Consider the following 19948-nt stretch of genomic DNA (forward strand, 5'->3'; position numbering starts at 1 on the left):
TCCATTACAAAATAAATATAATTTGTTCTACTAGTTCTCCTGCATTGTCTTCTATAGAGTTTACTAATATTCCCACATCGAAGATTTGGTGATGGATTTAATTAAACTGGAGAAGGGATAATAGTTCATGCAGGGGCATGAACAGACCTGAGCACCTCAAATGAGGCTCATTGCTTCACATCTGCTTGGCCTGATCTGATCGAGGCCTCATCTGATTTCAGCCTTAGCTTTAGAAAACAGTGTGGCCTTTGTCCTATTTGGAGCTTACATTGCCTCACTTCAAATATGTGCCAAGCATCTCTTGCCCACAACCTGAGGATTTTGTGATTCCAGACATGGATACCTGCTGGAGCTCACTTGACATTCACATATATTTAAACTGGTACTAAGAGGGATTAATTTCCCCCTCCCCGGCTCCAGGGCAATCCTTAATCAGTAAGAGTTAAGAGCCAATAGATAAATGATTCTCCCTCTCATTGCTCAGCAGACAATTCTGAAATGCATTTTGTAAGGGTACTCAGACGTTCCCAGTAGGATTGTACACCATTACCCACAGTGGTAGCCAACTTTATAATAATCCTTTATTGGCTTTTCCTAATTGCCTTTTCCTCCTTTCCTATTTCACTCTCCGTACTTATTCATGCCTGCTGCCTGTCATTGACGTCCTAATAAATTCCCCTCAGGTGAGCTCTTGCCTCAAGCTCTGATTTTGTGGAATCCAGACGTGGTTCATGGTATCTGACCATTTTGTTCAGCAGTGTGCTGGCACTGCAATTAGGCAATTATGAATAGAAACAGCTCTGTCTTTACTGTTACAGTTTGTGTTATTTAGTTTTGATGTCATCATTTAACTTTATTCAAGTTGTATAAAGTATAAACAAAATAGTCACAATAACTATTTCAGTTAATACATGATCCAGGTATATTTCACTCATAAATCTATTTCTTTCAAGCAGAGGTAGTTTTTCTTTTTATGAAATCCATTATCTCCTGCTTCATATTTATACATTAAATTTTACTTCTAATTTTTGTCTTCTTTTACCAGATACTGTTTCCTATATTTTTAATAAGAGAAAAAATTATATTTAATGATATTCTGTTTTTTTTTATTTTATGGGTTGTGGTTTTTTTTTTTTTTTTTTTTTTTTCCACTACACACAACACTCTCCTAATGCTCTCACACAAGCTTTGCTTCTTTTCTCTTTCAGGTCTTTAAAATTCTCTTTGATGTGTTTTCTTTTAAGCAACACTTCAAACCTAAGAATAATATTGGCCATATCCATGGGAAATACTTTTAGAAAAGTTGGACTTTACTTTCTTTTGGAGAATGTCAAGTTAAACTTCACATTTACAAATACTTTCTGTTTATAGACACAAAACAAAATTAAAATTGATTTTCTCTTTTTGGCAATAGTTAGAAATGTTATAGAGCTGTATTTTCCTGTCCAAAGTATTTTCCCTTATATATTGTACCAGGACTTCAATAGCTACAACAACAAACATGGTAAAAAATTAGTCTTTCAAATGTTCACAAAGTTCACAATTTGCTTTTAATCCAGATACAGATATTATGTACACAGCCCCCTACAAATGTTACAAATTCAGTAAAACAAATCAAAAACATATATTTCAGATCAAAGAGTATTTTAAAAAGACAACTGGATTAACATAGAGTCTTACTGGGGGCGCCTGGGTGGCTCAGTTGGTTAAGCGACTGCCTTCGGCTCAGGTCATGATCCTGGAGTCCCTGGATCGAGTCCCACATCGGGCTCCCTGCTCAGCAAGGAGCCTGCTTCTCCCTCTAACCCTCCCCCCTCTCATGTGCTCTCTCATTCTCTCTCTCTCAAATAAATAAATAAATCTTAAAAAAAAAAAAAAAACATAGAGTCTTACTGTATCAGAATTCCCTATTGTTGAAAAGTTGACTATGCTTCAGGTATAGAATGTTCTCTCTCTACTCACCCACTTGACAAATACCTATGTGTAACTCTGTCTCCACTCAGACAGACTGAAAAACCTCTTTCACTTTCTCAGTATGAGTCTTAGTGCTTTATTTTTATTTTTTATGTTTCTATTGAAATTTGCAAATAGTTCCAGTAGAGCAATCCCCATAGACTATATATTCTAAAATATCTAAAGTGTCTTATCTTTGCCTTACACACTGTCCAGTCATGGCTCACATACTCAGTATCTTTCACTTAGAATATCACAACTGTATTACATTATTTTCTCTGCCACTTAGTAGTCTCCAAGTTTTATTTTTCTGAGTCCTCTCAAAAACAAAAAACAAAATCTCCAAATGGAGATATTTACCTTGCACGGTTTTCATGAAGATTAAATGAAATGACACTTATTAAGTGTTTGGCATACTGTCTGACACATTCTAGGCAGTGAAATATGGTTGGTTTTGTTATTAGTGTTCTCTTCCACTTATAAAATCCAAACTCTTTACCATGTACAACAAACCCTGGGAAGTTTGCCATTATCTGCCTGCTCAGATTTGTTTTCTACCATTAGCCTTTTACTTGCTACATCCTAGCCACTGTGCCTTACGTATAGTTTCCCAAGCAAGCTGTGTTGCTAGATGCTTCAATTTTTTTGTCCACCTATACTCACATGCACTGAAGGCCTTGGATTTCACAGAGCTCAGATTACATATTAGTTAATCACTGCAACTTTCCTTGAACATTTCTGGCATTCTCCCATTATACTTTATCTTACTTTTTCCGTTTTGCTATCACTATACCCTCTAAATTCAAAAACCCAATGAAACCTATTATCTCCTCCAGTAAGTCTCTGATAGTGGGAATAATATTTATGATTTTTATTAGTTCTCCTGGGAGAGAAAAGATCAAAGAGAGCCATGGAAATATATATGTTACATCATAATTTTAAATTGGAAAAAAAATTCCTCTTGGGGAAAAGAAATGGAGACATTGTAAATTCCAAATTTTAAATAAAAAGAAATCCTTTTCCTAATTTATTTTAGCTTATTTTATCCAAGTTGCTGAAAATAAAGGTCTTTGAATTTCTTAAAATCTAACAAATTATTAGACCCTGGTGACATGGAGATGTGTCTGTGATGGTTATTTGACAGCAACATAAAAACACTTTCCCAGAAAAGAAAAACCTGAAACAGCTGATATCTATCCTCTGTGCCACCATATTTGACAGCATGAAATACTTTATACAATTTATACGTAGGAAGAAAAAAACACCCTTTTAGAATCATTCATCAAATGCTTAAAAGCAAAATAAATTAAAGATTTGAGGTTATAGTGTAGTCATAAAATGTGTTACAGGAAATGTCTAAAGGATTATTTTTCACACAATAAAAATTAAACAAAAACCTAAGGGAAGGTCGATTAAGAAAAAGACAAGTATTTGGTAAATGGAATAATAATAATTAAAGATAGTCTATGTCATTTTCTGTTCGACAAAGCAGAGAAAAGTCTGCAATACTATTTAAACATTCCCAAATTTTTTGGAGAGCCACTAAACAGCTTAATAAAGCAGCCCTGAAAGAAAAGGCACATGGTTACAGCCTTTTTTTTTTTTTTTTCCTGTAACTCTTCAGTCAAGGATACATGATTTGGGGATCAGTAAGTAACAAATATTATACTTTACATAAACTAGTGTCCATGAGTGTTCATTCACGGGAGTAAAATATTGGTACCTATCTTATGTGCTTTGAAATAAACTATCTTTGGCGGAAATCTAGGGGGCAAAGTACATTTGCAGAACATAGTCTACCAATTCAAGCTAAATTAGCACAAGAATCTCAGAAGCTTTAAGCTATCTATGGCAGACCAGGGAATGTGCTGTTCAGAGGCATCTTCAAAAAAGGACTACTACCCAGTTGTAAGGATTGGGGCTGGTGGGATCTTTGCTTCCTCATGTTCTACATCAATTTTCAAGCCAATGCCATGTTATTTGTGGATCCTGTTCCCAGCCTGACTCAGCCAAGGTGTTAGGAATTGAGGAGGCCACTGCCCTTCCTGTGAATGACCTGCCAGCCACGACTAAGCAAGACCCACTGGGGGGACTCCTTTAACAACCAACCATTTCTCCAGAGCTCAGCATTAACTGGCAGAAACTTTTGTCAGACCGGCACTGCAGCCTTATCGCTCCCCTACCTAATTCCCATTTGCCCTTTTCCTTGTGCAAGTATTACTCTTCCAATACCTGTGTTGTACTCCTAATTACATCTCAGCATCTGATTCCTGGAGATGCAAAACTGGCATATATTCTTACCAGGAGTAGTCTGAGGAAGCAGATATAAAAAGCAGTTTGAGGACTAGATCACTGAGTGTTCTGTCAGTACTAAGGATCCCATCCTCGGGACTAGATTTTTTTTATGCAGCTCCAGCCACAAAGTGGTAGCCAATTGTTAAAGGTTTAATTGGATGTAAAGTGGTATGACATAATAGTAGAGGGAAAGCACTAGCCCATCTGACAGTTCAGAGATATGAAATATACAGGGGAAATGATAAATAGGAGGACAATGATTGTACTAAGTTGCAGGAAGATAATGAAGAACTTAGGGCAATTATCACACAATTGAAAACCAATTAGTAGAGCAGAGAGTAGCTCTGAAGCTTGAGCAGTTTACAAAAAAATCCCTCATCTCATATAGAGAGAAGGCAGGAAGAGCTGAACATCAACTCCAGGGTTTGATTATCAGAATATCCGAATTTCCAAGGCAGTTGAGTGTTCAAAGTTGTTGTGTTAGAGCAAAGCCAGGGAGCTAATTGTGAAAACCTGGGAACCTGACAAAGACATGGGAATATGTGGGCGGATGCTCTGTGTTGTATATTGGTTTTATATGATTTCAAATCCATCGATCTATGACAAAAATGAAAATTTGTTTAATTTTTTTTAAATTTTGTTGTTGTTGTTAAGATTTTATTTATTTATTTGACAGAGAGAGACAGCGAGAGAGGGAACACAAGCAGAGGGAGTGGGAGAGGGAGAAGTAGGCTTCCCGCGGAGCAGGGAGCCCGATGCGGGGCTCAATCCCAGGACCCAGGGATCATGACCTAAGCCGAAGGCAGAAGCTTAACCGACTGAGCCACACAGGTGCCCCAAAATTGTTTTTAAAAGTAAAGATGTTTTTCTGTAAGAGTGAAGTAAGCTGTGCCAGGATGTCATCATATCTGTTGTCATCGATAAATGCTCAGTAGCTCAGCTGCTGAGGAGTCCCTCAGGAGACTTATGAATAAGAACACATAAATGACAGTGGAAAGGGACATTTAAACTATAAATACTGAGAGTTTGTAGGGGCTATCAGTGTTCTCTCTGCAAGACTATCCTTTGCAGATTTAAATAGTTCTGCCAAGAATTGCAGGCCTATATTCTCTCAGGAGGCTCTACAGGGCAGTCTGTTTCCTTACTTTTTCCAGCTTCTGGAAGCTGACTCAATCCTTGGCTTATGGTTCCTTCCTCCACCTTCAGAAAGCATCACTAACCTTTGCTTTAGGTGTCGCATCTTCTCCAACTCTAACCCTCCTGTCTCCGTCTAAGAAGGATGATTGTGGTTACATTGGGCCCACTTGGATAATCCGGGATAATCACCTCATCCAAAATTATTAATTAAATGTCATCTATAAAGTTTCTTTTTCCAAGTAAGGTAACATACATATTTACAGGTTTCAGAGATTAGGGTATGGACATCTTTGAGGGTGGGGCATTATTCTGACTACCACAAAATTAAATTCACTTTACCCTGTTATTGATTTTCAAGATGTTGCTGCTTTTGCTACATCTCACAAATTTTGATAAGTTGTGTTTTCATATTCATTTAGTCTAAAATGTTTTTAAATTTTGCTTGAGATTTCTTTTTCAACTTATGTGTCATGTAGAAGTATGTTGTTAATCTCCACGTATTTCAGGATTTTCCAATTATCTTTCTGTTACTGATTTTTAAGTTCAATTCCATTGTGGTCTGAAAGCAGACATTGCATGATTTCTATTTTTAAAAATTTCAAAAGGCATGTTTTATGGCCGAGAATGTGGTCTAGATTGGTAGTTACTTCATGTGCACTTGAGAAGAATGTTTATTCTGCGGTTGTTGGACAAAGTAGCATATAGATGTTAATTGATGGTGTTGTGAAGTTCAACTATGTTCTTATTAATTTTCTCCCTGCTAGCTCTGTCCACCTGTGAGAAAGGGGTATGGAAGTCTCCAAATATGATTATAGATTCATCTATTTCTCCTTGAATTTCTATCAATTTTAGTCTCTCATAGTTTGATGCTCTGTTGTTTTGCACATACATGTTAAGAACTATTAGGTCTTCTTGGAAAATTGACCTTTTTATCATTACATAATGCCCTTCTTTATTTCTGATAACTTTCCTTGCTTTAAAGTCTGATCTGTCTGAAATTAAACTGATAAGAACAGATACTACACTTGATCTTAGCCAAAAGGCCGAGAAGCGATGATCTGTCTGAAATTAATTAATTAACAGAAGAACCAGGGTAGCATAGGGTGAAACTGTATCCATTATTCCTCAAAAGATCTCATTATTTCTGTAGTCCTACAGAAGAGGTTTTTTGGGGGTGGGGGAAATGTCCGTAGGCTCACTGGGGAAAGACTGGAGTTATGGGCAGTGAAGTGTCTTTCATCGAAGGGTCTTGTCCTCTATATTATTATGTTCTCACATTTTAAGGAAATGGCTCAGATCTGTAAACTGGATCAAGGTCATGATTTTACAGTGTAATCACTAAGCTCAGCCTTTTGTTCACCAGATCTTGACCCTTTCTGGTTACATAAGTCAAGTAAAATCGCCATTGGTGGCAATTTTCATTGCCTTTGGAATACTATGGTCTATTAGCCACTGTCATAGATCTTTGTGATTCAGTGCTTTTTGTTCACAATTACAGTAGGGAATGCCCCTCATGAGGAGTATATCCACCTTTCTTCACTGGTGTTGCCATGGGGCCTCTGCTACTCTAGAGTCCTATCATCATTCATTACAGAAGAGAGCTTATCTCCCTTAAAAATCTCTCCTAGTTACAGTGAATCCTGATCTACAGTAGACCGATACCACTGTCTTAATTATTTTTCCTTCCCTATCCACCAATAAGCCATTCCTTATTCCTTTAATGAATGCAATGTATGCATCCCCCAGGGAAACACAGTCAGCTAGTGAGTTAAGATGCTGATAGGACATCAGATATCCAATAGGCATGTACATGCAGATTTGGATCTCACACAAGGTAGTAGTCTGTTTCATCCTCCTTTGTAACTAAGCTACTCTAAAGTCCTGGGTGTGAGTTTCAGACCAGTCTGTCTCCAACCTTAGGAGCTTTTCAATAGCTTCTGTAGGTGCTTTCTGGTTTTCACCTCATGCCTGGATTGCTAGGTGGCTAATTTGAGTCTATCATTCTCTGTCTTCACTGCTTGGATTACACTAAACAAATAATTCTATTATGTATCTCAAAACTAGAGCTATTGCATAAACTAATACATCCCTTTTTACTTGTATCCTATCCTAATTTCTCTACCTGGGAAAATCTTAGTAATTTCAATGTTATAGCATGCTAAATATTATTAACTCCCTACTTAACAACAGCAATAGTTTTCTTATTTCCATTTCAAAATCTTATCCTGGAGATCTGTTTTCGAGGACCACTTCTGGTACTGACAATATAAGTATGAGGCCCATGGAGATGCTGACACTGAGATGAGAATCCACGTGAATTTAGGTTTGTGGGAAAATGAGGGAAAGGGAAAAGGGAAAGGGAGGGAAAGAGAGGGAGGCATGGATTTTTTATAAACCAGTTTCTACCGTAAACAACAAGAGATTTTTTTTCCCACTGACTTCCTAGTACTTGTGTAAACACAAATGAGAATATGGGGATATTTACACACCCATTCTGTGAGTAATTTGTGGAAGGCTGCTCTTGGAGGGTATTGATTACTAGCACATCCAGCATGCCACATAGGAAGTAATGCAGAATTAGCCATTGAAAGCCACAGAGAAATATGTAGGTGTAGCTTTGGAAGTTGAACTTGTGTACATTAAAGTGGCAGGGGCCAGAGCATAAGAGAGGAGTTTAAACAGCTTTAGCTATTATGTGTTTTACATTTTGTTTCTATTTAAACCTAAAAAAAACCCTAGGAGATAGGCACTTCCATAATCCTTACTTAGAAGAAGGCATTAGACACAGATGGGTTAAAAAACTTTCCTAAAACCAGTTACTAAATAGTGGGAGTGTAATTTAAAATCTAGGAGCTTCAGGCTAAATTTCTGAATGTAATCTCCTTAGCTAATATCATTTCTATAGATTTTTGAACTGTAAAATAGGTCTCTGGTAATTGTCAATTACAAATAAAGAGTATAATGTTAGAGAGTAAATGTTAAACTATATTCTTATTGTGATCAGAGTTAGCTTTTGAATAATGTATTTAACACATAAAACCAATAGAAATGATTTATTCTTAGTTGTTATTTAAATATTCTAAAAAAAAATCAGGTAACCAGGATTTTAAAAACATGCATTACTCTTCAACAACAGACAGTTTTCTTCATGAGAGAAATCCCTCTGACCATATTGTACTATTTAAAATGTATCACTGATGGGGCGCCTGGGTGGCTCAGTTGGTTAAAATGTATCACTGATAGAAATGGCTTCATTTGTACAATAATATTAATGGAAGGATAGCTTCTTTAGGTTGAAGAATACCACATCTCAGTAAATCTGCTACAATTTAGGCATTCTCAGTGTATGGTCACCTAATGAACCAATCAAGAATTGGCAATGTTTTAGGCAGGTCAAGTGGACAAACAGAAGAAGTTTTGTTTTGTTGTTTTTTGGTGTTGATGTCATATTTCATCTAATAGATGCCCCTTTCTTTTCTTATGTATGTCATGTTAGTGTATAAAATCTGCTTTTACTATTATTGATTGATTTAATATTAGCTTTTTGACTAACACACCAATTTTTGAAAATGACAAATATTATAAATTCTTCTTGCAATAGTTATACTTGGTCAAGTGATAAATTGTTTATAACTAAAATCTTTTTTTAATTTCCATTGCTAATGGCTGTGCTTCTTCATCTCATAGTGCCTTTGTTCAAGGAATGGTTTTAATTTTAATTAGCTCTGTTTCCATTTGCTGAATATCTTGCTATCCGTAGCATCCAGAACCAATTGGATTTATGCTTTAGCATTTCCTCACAGCACTGCTCCAATCTATACCAATTAACAAAAGGGGGAAAAAAAAAAAAAGCTCTAAAATTTAACCTCTAAATTTATATATACCAGCACTTGCACATTTTTTATTCTTTCTCCCAGGACACTTATTGGGAAAAATGACCACTAGTTCTTTAAATGATGCTAAATTGCCATTTGATTCAAAGGAGATTGGCCTTCTTTTCACATTTTCCCAGTTATCTTCCTTTTAACTGATATTTAATGTATCATTGCACACCTTTATTTACATATACTCCTTGGCATTGCTTCTAAGAGTAAGAAAGGTCAGCTGATGGGTCCATAAGAGTGGGATAATGGAGTGAAATTGACTTTTCTTGACTAATCTATATAAGATAGGTCTGTCTTAGGATGTAAGATTTATTATTATCCAAGCATGGTGAAGCCAGCAGATCAGGAAATGATTGTCATTGATGACTCACAGTTCTGAAGAGGAGGGGGTCACACCACTCCATGTAGGCCATACAAGAGAACACCAATATTAGTCACAGACAGAGAGAGAGTAGGGAATTTGGGGTAAGCCTTTAGCATGGTTTTCCTGGGAAGAAATGGACATGGCAGGGTAAGCAATCCAATCAGGTTTAGGATTAGCAGATCTGAACAATTTCAGCAGGCTCTAGAGTGTAGGGATTGCATTTAGCTGTCTGATACCAGCCCTGAGGTGATTAGGGCAGGGGATAGAGGCCCCCCGTGTGAGAGTCCAATAAGGGCAAAATGGGAAGGAATGGGCCATTGTTTACTCTGCATATGAACAGCATACTCCCTGGAGAGTCATTTGCTGTATGAGGAATTGCGCTAACCTTCTGTGGTCTGGAGGGCCCAGATATCACAGAGAGTAGAAAATGTGGTTAATACAAGGTCCACACTGTCTCTGTATTTTTTAGCAAATGGTGTGTGAAATTCAAGCAGAAATTTTCACACACTGCCTTAATTTTTACAAATGTTTTTGAATAAATTTGTCTTATTTTTATGTGTATGTTTGTGTGTGTATATGTGTCTGGGTTCATGTGCCAGTGTTTGTGTGTGTGTGTGTGTGTTTTAATACACCTGCCCACTGGACAATGAAATTTGTTTTGGTGTTAAACACAAATATTTATCTCACATGCCTTTAATATTTTTCATAAATATTTCATTATTAATAAATTATATACAGAACATGTGAATGCTTTTAAATTCACTTACAACTCAAATATCCCCAGGTGTTCCAATCTTTCATGGCTATCTTTACTTCCAATATCTTAATAACTTATGTAAGCACTCATTTTCATTTCCTCCCTTACTAATGTCTTTGAGGTCCTGAAGGCAGGAGAGAAGGGAAGCTATGTTACTCTACTCTCTTTTCCCACCACAATCCTGCTTCATTTGTATGTCTGATCCTTCCTTAATAGCTCATCCTCTATGGCTGTTATCTTATTTCTACTCTACTTTAAACTGAATGTGGGGCACAGTTTCCTTTTCATTACCCCAAATAAGAACTACATGATACTCATAATTGTCTCTATTGATGGTCTGATAATATACAGGGTGAGTACTGCCCATAATCAGAAACAACTTTGGGCTAAAAGGCAGATCTCACTGTTTTTCAGATTTAACTGGTCACTTCACCACAGGACACCTTAGGAAATTTTTCTTTTCTTACCTCCAAAGAGTCGCATAGCTCCTTAATTGTCCATGTCTTCAAATTTCAGTTCCTCACTCCTCCCCACTAGCTTCCTTTAGAAACACAATATTCTACCATTTTATTGTGCAGGTCAAATTAATTTTTTTTCTCTAAAGCCTTTCTCAAGGGAATTAGCCATATGAACTCTTTGCCAACAATAAGACTGTCAACAACATCACGATAACAAAGACAGGAACAAAAGTCAAAATGTTTTCATAAAGCAAAGGCCTAGCTCTACCAATTTAGTGATTATAAACAACTAACTAAACTCCAGCAAGCTTTTAAAGTAATATCCATCCCCCTCCCATCACAGTATATATTATATACAATTTGCTCCTGGATGTAATATGTAGCACCAGAGCACAAAGCAAACCTAGAGAGGATTCCCAGATGCCACTTTATCACTGCTCAGGGACTTGAATAGGAAAAACTTAATTACGAATAAGTTCAAATCAAATGAATTTGGTCCTGGAGGTCCTGGAGCATTTATCCAGTGTGATCTATTATCCCCTCTTGGAGCATCTTGTAACCTTTTCCTTACAGGACTTTTTGTGGCTGTGCAAATATAATTTTGTGTTAATATTTTTAAAATGTCTCTCGTTTGTTAACTCTAAGCTACATAGAGCAGAGGTTACCTGTGCTATCCACTGCTGTATCCCCAGGGGCTGGCACAGTGTGCAGCACTGGGAGGGCTCTCTTATTAAATGAATGAATGAAAGTTTGTAGTTTGAGGGGGTGAATGTGTTCATTCAACTACAGTTTTAATCAAAGCTACTATATACTGAGGACATAATGCAGGCTGAGAAATATGTTAAGTTCCTTACACTCATAATGTATTTTAATTTTGACAACAACCTCATAATTATCATCTCAGTTTGTAGGCAGAACACAAGTAGAGTTAATACAATATTTTCCAGATAGTGACCAAGCTGAGACTTGAACCATATTGGCAGAATCCAGAGCCCATTCCCTATATTTTCTCTTGCTTTATGTATATGTTTCTAAAAGTTACATGCATATTGTTGTAAGAATTTGAATATTAAGTCTCCCTTTTACTCTCTACAACTGAAGAGGGTAAATAATATTTTGTATTTCCCATGTAAAATTCTGCAACATAAGCAGATCTCCCAATCAGTCTTCAATACTCTTACAAAGTTCAACATTGTTACATATGCTTCCAGCTCTATCTAAAAATCCTCCGCAATTCACTGGTAGAACAAGCAGATAATGGGTCCACCACCTGGTTCTTTTATTTTCATCATACTCAGAAGATTATGACTCTCATCGTTACTCTTGTGATCTCATGGCTTTGGGAAAATGATAAATAGGTGATTTCCCCAGAAAGGTCAAGAGTCACTGGCAAAGATGAACTGCATTGGGTAACTTTGACCAAAGTTTCAGTAAGGGTATTCCCTAAACAGCTGTGCTGTCAAGCATATTGTCATGTCCTAACATTGATTTCAGACTTAAGGAGCCTTGGATATCATCTGGGAAATGCTAAAGTGAGGGGTTAATTTGCCTAGCTCCGAGGAGGATCTGGTTATCAGCATTGTACTTCCTTTCCTGAATAATTTATATGATTAGGTTTCAATTATCTTTCCTTGACTAAAATACTGTTTCTAGTAATGGTGAATTTGAAGATTCTTATTTTATTATTGTATCAGTATATTTCATCTAAAGATAAAATGAGATTTTATTTTGATTTTTCCTATTATTAGAAACCATTATCCTACATTCAATCATTATCTCTTAATAGTTTTTGGATGGTGTAAACATTTGACTCTTTGAAAACTCCCTGTGGTCTGTTAAATATTGGTGAGGATCCTGAATAAACAATATTAATTTGCTTCTTTTAAATCACATTAAATTAATATTTATTCCATTTAATTTATTAATATTAAATTTCATTTAAGTTTGTCATGCTCTTAGTTTTTGCATTATGGGTGGCAGTGTCACTTACTTTCTTAACATTAATAGCCTATGTTGTCTTTTAAGACAATGTTATAAGCATGGGACATTTACTATTTAAAATGGATTTACAAATTCAGTAAAATTTTTAACAAAAAAGCATGTGATCTTCATAAAAATTGGCTGTTCAGATATATTAAAGTTTCCCTCAGCAACCATATGGCATAAATCATTCATATCATTTGGCAAAGTACACTATCCCTAAATAATTAGCTTAATGGCTACATGATGCTAAATAGTCTATTTTTGCTCCTTTTTCATGTCAGTGACTTTATTAAAAATTGTCATTTTTAGAACTATTTTAAATCCAGATTTGAGAAGCCAGATTATTTGATGATACCATAGTGAGGCTAACCATTTCAGAAATAATTTACTGAAATACTTGGTTACTAAGAATATATTATTTTGATTAATGTTTGTTGTTACCCCCTCACTATTCTTCCAGTCTCTGAAATACTCGTTTTCTTTTCCACTGTAAAAGCAATCTTAAATGTTTTTAAGCCAATGTGTTTGAGACTACAGAAATAGTCTCATCAATTCAATATTGAGGTATTGCTTTAAAATGTTACTCAGTTTTTATGACAAAAATATGCCATCTGCATAAATCTGGCATAACGTAGGCACAAAACAGTCTTTGGTCTGGGCTTCTACTCCCTCTGTTTTAAAGATGGGCCCATACAGAGCTAGGACAAAACTTTGTCACATGAACTGTGTGTGCCTTTAATACACTATAGATGAATCATGCCAAGATACCATATGGGGACCTTGTTTCAAAACCCCACAAGAAATTCATCATGAGGAGAGAATCAATTCTTATACCCCTATAATCTCATCTCTACAAGCATTCCTCTTCATGGAAGGGGATGGTAAATGTCTCAGATGTGCATACACTTTCTCATTCATTTGCCCCATCTTATTCTGTATACTTCCATTTCCTTTGTTTCATTCAACTGCACGTGAATCACTCCTGAAAACTGAGTGTCCATTAAGTGACCAAAGAAAAACCTAATTAATCCACAAATTTCAAACAATAAAATAACATTTCTCTGATCATGAGGCCATGAACTATATATTAATAACAACAAAAAAATTCTTCCTATTTGAATTTATGATCTCTTTACTAAGTGACTGAAACTAACACAAAATATAAATGAAATAGAATTTCTAAATATGTATATATTTAGATATCTATCTATCTCTCTCTATATAGATATATATAAAGAGAAAGCTACATATCAGAATTTATTAGGTGGATTTAAGAGAATGATATGGGGAAAATTCATGATGTTAGATAATTTTGACAATTAAAATTTATGTATGAAATAAAGAGATTAATTTGAATAGTTCTATGCAAATAAATGTCAAAACCTAGATGAAATGACTTAATAATATCACCCCTTGAAGATGACATGTTAATTATAAGAGTAAAATTATATCTTCAAAATGGAGAAACCTGTGGATATCACCTTAACCAAGTGATCAAAATTTAGCATTGCTGATAACAAAACCATCTGACATTTATATGCTTTTTGATGTGATGCAATGGAAAACACATTACAAAATACATTTGTGTGGTGTGTGTGTATCTTGAATCTAATGTTGAAAAGATCAGGTAAGATTAAATATGCTACTTTTTGTAAGGCAAGTGACCTAGACTCTTTAATACTGTCAATGTCATGAAAGACATTAGAAAAAGGAAAAAAAATGTATATATACATATCTATTAACTATACTGAACACACACACACACACATATATCTCAATGTTTATGTATATATTTATCAGTCTTAAATTTGGGGGAGTAGTGATCATGGTAATGTGGCATGGAGAAATGTATTCTAAATTTAATGGAGAAATATAATGAGGTCTGCAACTCACTCTCAAATTTTTTACTAAGGAAAGTAAAAAGATAAACAGATGATATGCTGCAACATCTGGCAAACTGTTAACAATTTGTGAATCTGGGTGAAAGGTATACAAGTGTTTAATGTACCATTCTTACAACATTTTTGTAGGTACAAAAGATTCTCAAAACACAAAGTTGGGAAAAACTGAACCATCTAAAATAAATAAAAAGTCAACTATTGATTCAATTTTTTCATGCTTTATTGAAGTATTTTCCTAAAAGCATGCATTATTTCTTAGAACCATGATTATGATATAATTTATGGACTTAATTGGCCATATTCTCTTTTTCTCTCTCACTCTCTCTCTTTCTGTATACACACACACCATAATCAACTTGAAATATGCAGCACTGTAATCTTGTTTTCCTCTCTCAATCTCAGGGGTATTGATTGGTCCTGACTGGAGAGCAGAAAAAAACTGAATGATTTTTTACCTTAATAAAGAACTCCCATCGAGTAAAAAAATGTGTACTATCAGAAAGCTAAGCAGCACATCTAAAGGCAATCAACAGAATTTAAACTAATAACCTTCAAATATAACTAATGGTATAATCAACACTCTGAAAAGTAGGTTCATTATGGAGTGTTTGGATTAAGGTCAATGCGTATAGGGCAGCATTTGTGTTATTGTGACAATGTGCAATCCTGTCGCTCAACCATTCCATTAGAAACAAAAGGTATGTGGGGGTTCCCTCCACTTACTTTTTATAGCTGGAGTTATTATCAGTCCATACTGAGGCTAAATGCTTAGCCACTTGAGTTGTTCATTTCAATTCCCAAATGCCCACACAAACTTGCAGTTAGCAGCATGACATGACATTGAAATGCAAAGATCGCAAAAGTCTTCTGAGAAAATTGATCTTAAAGAAAATAATTTTTGATGAATTTAATACATAGCACTTACTCCTCCTGGAACCAATTTTTCCCCTTTTAGGATTCATATGGAAGCACCATTATGCAAAAACATCACATTCTAGACCTCAAATTGTGTCAACATATGTCACAACACCTAAATCCAAAAACATAAGTCATTTAAAAATACTGCACACCAACTGAAGAACATTATAAATATTTTAGATGTTGTCATCTCCCCCATTGCATGCAATTTCTCTTATGAGATAAACATTCTGCCTAGATGGTATCTATCAATAAATGAAAAGGAACTACCAAGAGAAAAGAATATCAGAATCAGATAAGAGGTCAGTGGAGATGATTAAAAACTTCTTTCAATCATAATACCTTGAATTACAGTGGGAGATTGTCCACTAAATATTATAAAGTGTAGTTTCTGGTTATATAATGAAACTTTACAAAGGTATTAAATGATAGCACATACAGTTATAGTAATATTCAATAGCATTCTTTTTACTACTGTTTTGTGGCTTAGTTTTTTTCTGATTTTAAATCATGTCTAATTTTCAATAAAAAAGAAGTCTAGGTATTGTTAAGTATCCAACTCTGTTTACTATGATATTACAGAAAGAAAGAAAGAGAGAGAGAGAGAGAGAAAACGAAGGAAAGGAAAGGAAAGGAAAGGAAAGGAAAGGAAAGGAAAGGAAAGGAAAGGAAAGGAAAGGAAAGGAAAGGAAAGGAAGAGAAAGGAAGAGAAAGGAAGAGAAAGCAAAAGAGAGAAGCAACTTTGATAGGCCCTAACATCAGCATTTTTAGATAAGAAAGCCAAAGTTCAAAACAAAAGAATCACAGGCGTTACTTACTATATTTGAAGATATCCGACTGGAGGTGTTATAGTAAGTACTGCTCAAATCATGCGAAGAAGTTAACTGTCACTAAAAGATTTAGTAGTTCTGAATCACAGTGTTCCATTTTGATGGGTCTAAGAACTGGGGAATCTAGAAATATTGTAGCAGGCTTAATGAAATACATCCAATATCTTTGACTGAATCTTCAGGTTTCAAATAACTTGACCAGGTACAGGCAATTTGCTCTAAAAGGTACATATTCATAATGCTTAATTAAAATCACATTAAATTCTAGTATTCCATTATCATCATACTAGTGATTCCTGAGCTATTGATTCCAACTTTGTTTTACATTCAGCTACCTCTCTTTCCTTCAAATTTTAATTATCTTTCTTAGAGGACAAGTAAATTAGCCAATTCAGCTGTAAAATTCACTAGAGAGGACTCTGTGTTAGCTTCAGTTTCTGCAGGTTTATGGGATCAGTGATGATAAAATATCTAGGACCTACATTCTTTTTATTCCTCCCCTCAAGAAAAAACACAAATTTTATCCTTTGCATTTATTTGACACTTTGAACCTACTAGCATACCTTTTGACTTATCAATTTAAAAGTCATTTCAGTGCTTTGGTTGTATTTCAAAAATGAAGTGCTGCAATTTATATTTTGATAAATTATAAAGTCACTATCCATTTTTACTTGGCAGTGGGTGCCTTTGGATCAACATCATTTGCATTCTTTGCAACCTCAGTATCTGATATAGTTACAGTTTCCAAATCGGTAATGCATAAATCATTGTTGAATGTTATAAAGAATGAATGAATAACTAACAGCCACTTTAAATCATTATTTGCCAGTTAAGTATTATATGATTTTATAGAAATAGAGTAGAACATCTGTGATATTGGTTTGAGAATTATTGCCTGTCTGTGACCAAAACACACAACCTAGCATCTAGGTGAAAAATAAATCATTTTCCTGGTACCTAGTTTAAAACACAATTTAACTATATAGAATGTCCAGATGAGCCAACTCAAAGACAATACAAAGATTAACATTTTATGCCAAAGCATCTAACTGAACACAGAATGGTTTTATGGTGCCCTGTAGACAAAATCATTTAAGGGTTGCAAACTAACAGGTGAATATACCTAAACACGTATGTTTCTTTAGCCTGTAGAGTGTTTAATATTCTTTGGATTTAAATATTATTTTGATTTAAATAAGTATTCTTTGGGATAATGTGCTTCAGTTAACTTCAGCGCTACCAGTCTCTATCGGAGTAGAAATTCTCAAAGCTGTTTCACAGACTTCTTTCCCTACTTGGTCATTGCTGTCAGTTTGTAATGTGGTGACAACTGAATGCTACTCAATGCCAAATAACTATTTACTACGTTGCTTCAGTGTTTCTTTTTAACAGACTTAACCTGTGGTTTTCATGTCACATAAAAAAAGACTTACTCTACAGCATTTTCTTACAGATTTTATTTGAAGCTTATTTCATGTCATGTTATAGAAAGCAATTTCATAGAGCAAAATAAAATACATGTACTGCAAAAGTAACTGCAATACAGAAAATATTTACCAAATACAACTGAAGAACAAAAACATTAAGGTGAATTTCCACATGTTTAATGTATCTTATCCAAATGCTTTAGATATTTTGTTTCTCAACTGGAGTGATTTTGGGCCCAAGAGGACATTTGGCAGGTCTGGAGACTTTTTGATTGTCATATCTGGGAGGAAGATGCTACTGGCTCTAGTAGGTAGAGACCAAGAATGCTCCTAAAAATCCTAAATGCACAGGATGGCCCCTTTCCCTACCCTAACAAAGATTTATTCAGCCCCAAATGTCAAGAGTGCTGAGGCAAAGAAACCCTGCCATAGGATAAATAATATCAAGGTATTTATCACATTTTCCAAGTGTCTAATCCTCCATACAGCTTTTTGGACAAGCAAAAGAAACCCAAAATTATCTCCTTAAAATTGCCATGTAGGCAAGAAGAATAAACCCATATGCAGAAAACAATAAGACAATCATTCCTTGCAAACCAAATAGTTATGTTGAATTAGTAAGGTAGCGCTAGCAACAATAGCAAATCAAATGTTGAGAACCTTAAAACAAATTGCATCTTCTTTTCTTTCTGAATAAGAAGCAGTGAAGAAGAAACTGCTGGTATTGTTTTAGCTGCCCAACAATGCCTGCATTTGGGCATCTCTCTGTGCCTTTCCTTCATGGACTCAGGACTGCTGCGGCTCCTTCAGGCAGGAGGAATGATGGAAGGAAGAGAGGGGGAGAAAAAGGCAGAGGTGGTGGTGGTCGTGCCAATAGTAAACATTCTCTTTTCACAAGAAAAATAAGCACTTTTCCAGAAGCCCCTAGGGCACTTCTGCTTACCGTTATGAGCCAGAAGTGTGCTGCTTGATGATAAGGGAGGCTGGGGATGCAATCACTCAGATTTTCAACCTCAGTAGTGAAGTAACAGTGAAGCCAATAGTTGAGACTGTGTTGAGTTGATCACCAACAAGTTTCTGCTACAAATAAGTATATCTGTTCCCTAGTTCAGAGAAAGAACTGAGAGTATTGCTTTCAACTGAAAAAGAAAGTGCATTTGAATTATATTCAAATGGATAGTATAGTGGATAAACACAAGACCACTTCTCACACAAGGACTGCAGCCTCTGCTTGGCAAATTTGTAATCATAGAAAACATGTGGCTTTATTCTTAATCTTAAGCAAAAGTAGAATGCTACATATTTACTTTAAAGTGAGTTTTGGAGGTGCCTGGGTGGCTCAGTTGTTAAGTGTATGCCTTCAGCTCGGGTGATTATCCCAGGGTCCTGGGATCAAGCCCTGCATCGGGCTCCCTGCTCAGCGGGAAGCCTGCTTCTCCCTCTTCCACTCCCCCCTGTTTGTGTTCCTTCTCTTGCTATGTCTCTCTCTGTCAAATAAATAAATAAAATCTTTTAAAAAAAATAAAGTGAGTTTTGGAATCAACTTGATCAATTTACTTTTCAAGTCATGTTTTCATTTTCCCTCATAGGCCACAGAAAAACAAATATTTTACAAAAGATTCAATCAACTGCCAATCAATTTTAATCAATCTCTTAATCAACTGTCTTATTATTTTCTATAATTGATATTAACTATGTATGTGAATTTATTGCCTGGAATATTTTCTTCATTAGAAAAAAAGAAAGTTAACTCAAAAGGCTCTAGGGGTAGCATATAATCCTCTATCAAGTCCTTTGCTTATAAGAACCAACAAAGTCTTGTATCTGCAGAGATAATCTAAGATGGCAGAGGAGTAGGAGAACTTAGTTTTGTCTGGTCCCAGGAATTCAGCTAGATAGCTATCAAATCATTCTGAACACCTGTGACTCAACAAGAGATCTAAGAAAAGAATAGCTGCAACTCTACAAATAGAAAAGTGACCATTTTCTGCAAGGCTCGGTGAGCACAGAGTGTGAACAGAGACCAGGGAGACAGGAGTGA

At 35.5% G+C, this 19948-nt stretch overlaps 1 pseudogene; it reads right to left on the reverse strand.

Moving 5' to 3' along the window:
- Positions 1-6346: 6346 nt before the first annotated feature.
- On the reverse strand, positions 6347-6440 carry LOC123835099 (U2 spliceosomal RNA; annotated as a pseudogene).
- Between the last annotated feature and the right edge of the window lie 13508 nt (positions 6441-19948).

Source organism: Mirounga angustirostris, unplaced genomic scaffold, assembly GCF_029215605.1.
Source record: "Mirounga angustirostris isolate CCGP_5_RB_7025 unplaced genomic scaffold, mMirAng1.0.hap1 SCAF_1, whole genome shotgun sequence".
NCBI lineage: Eukaryota > Metazoa > Chordata > Mammalia > Carnivora > Phocidae > Mirounga > Mirounga angustirostris.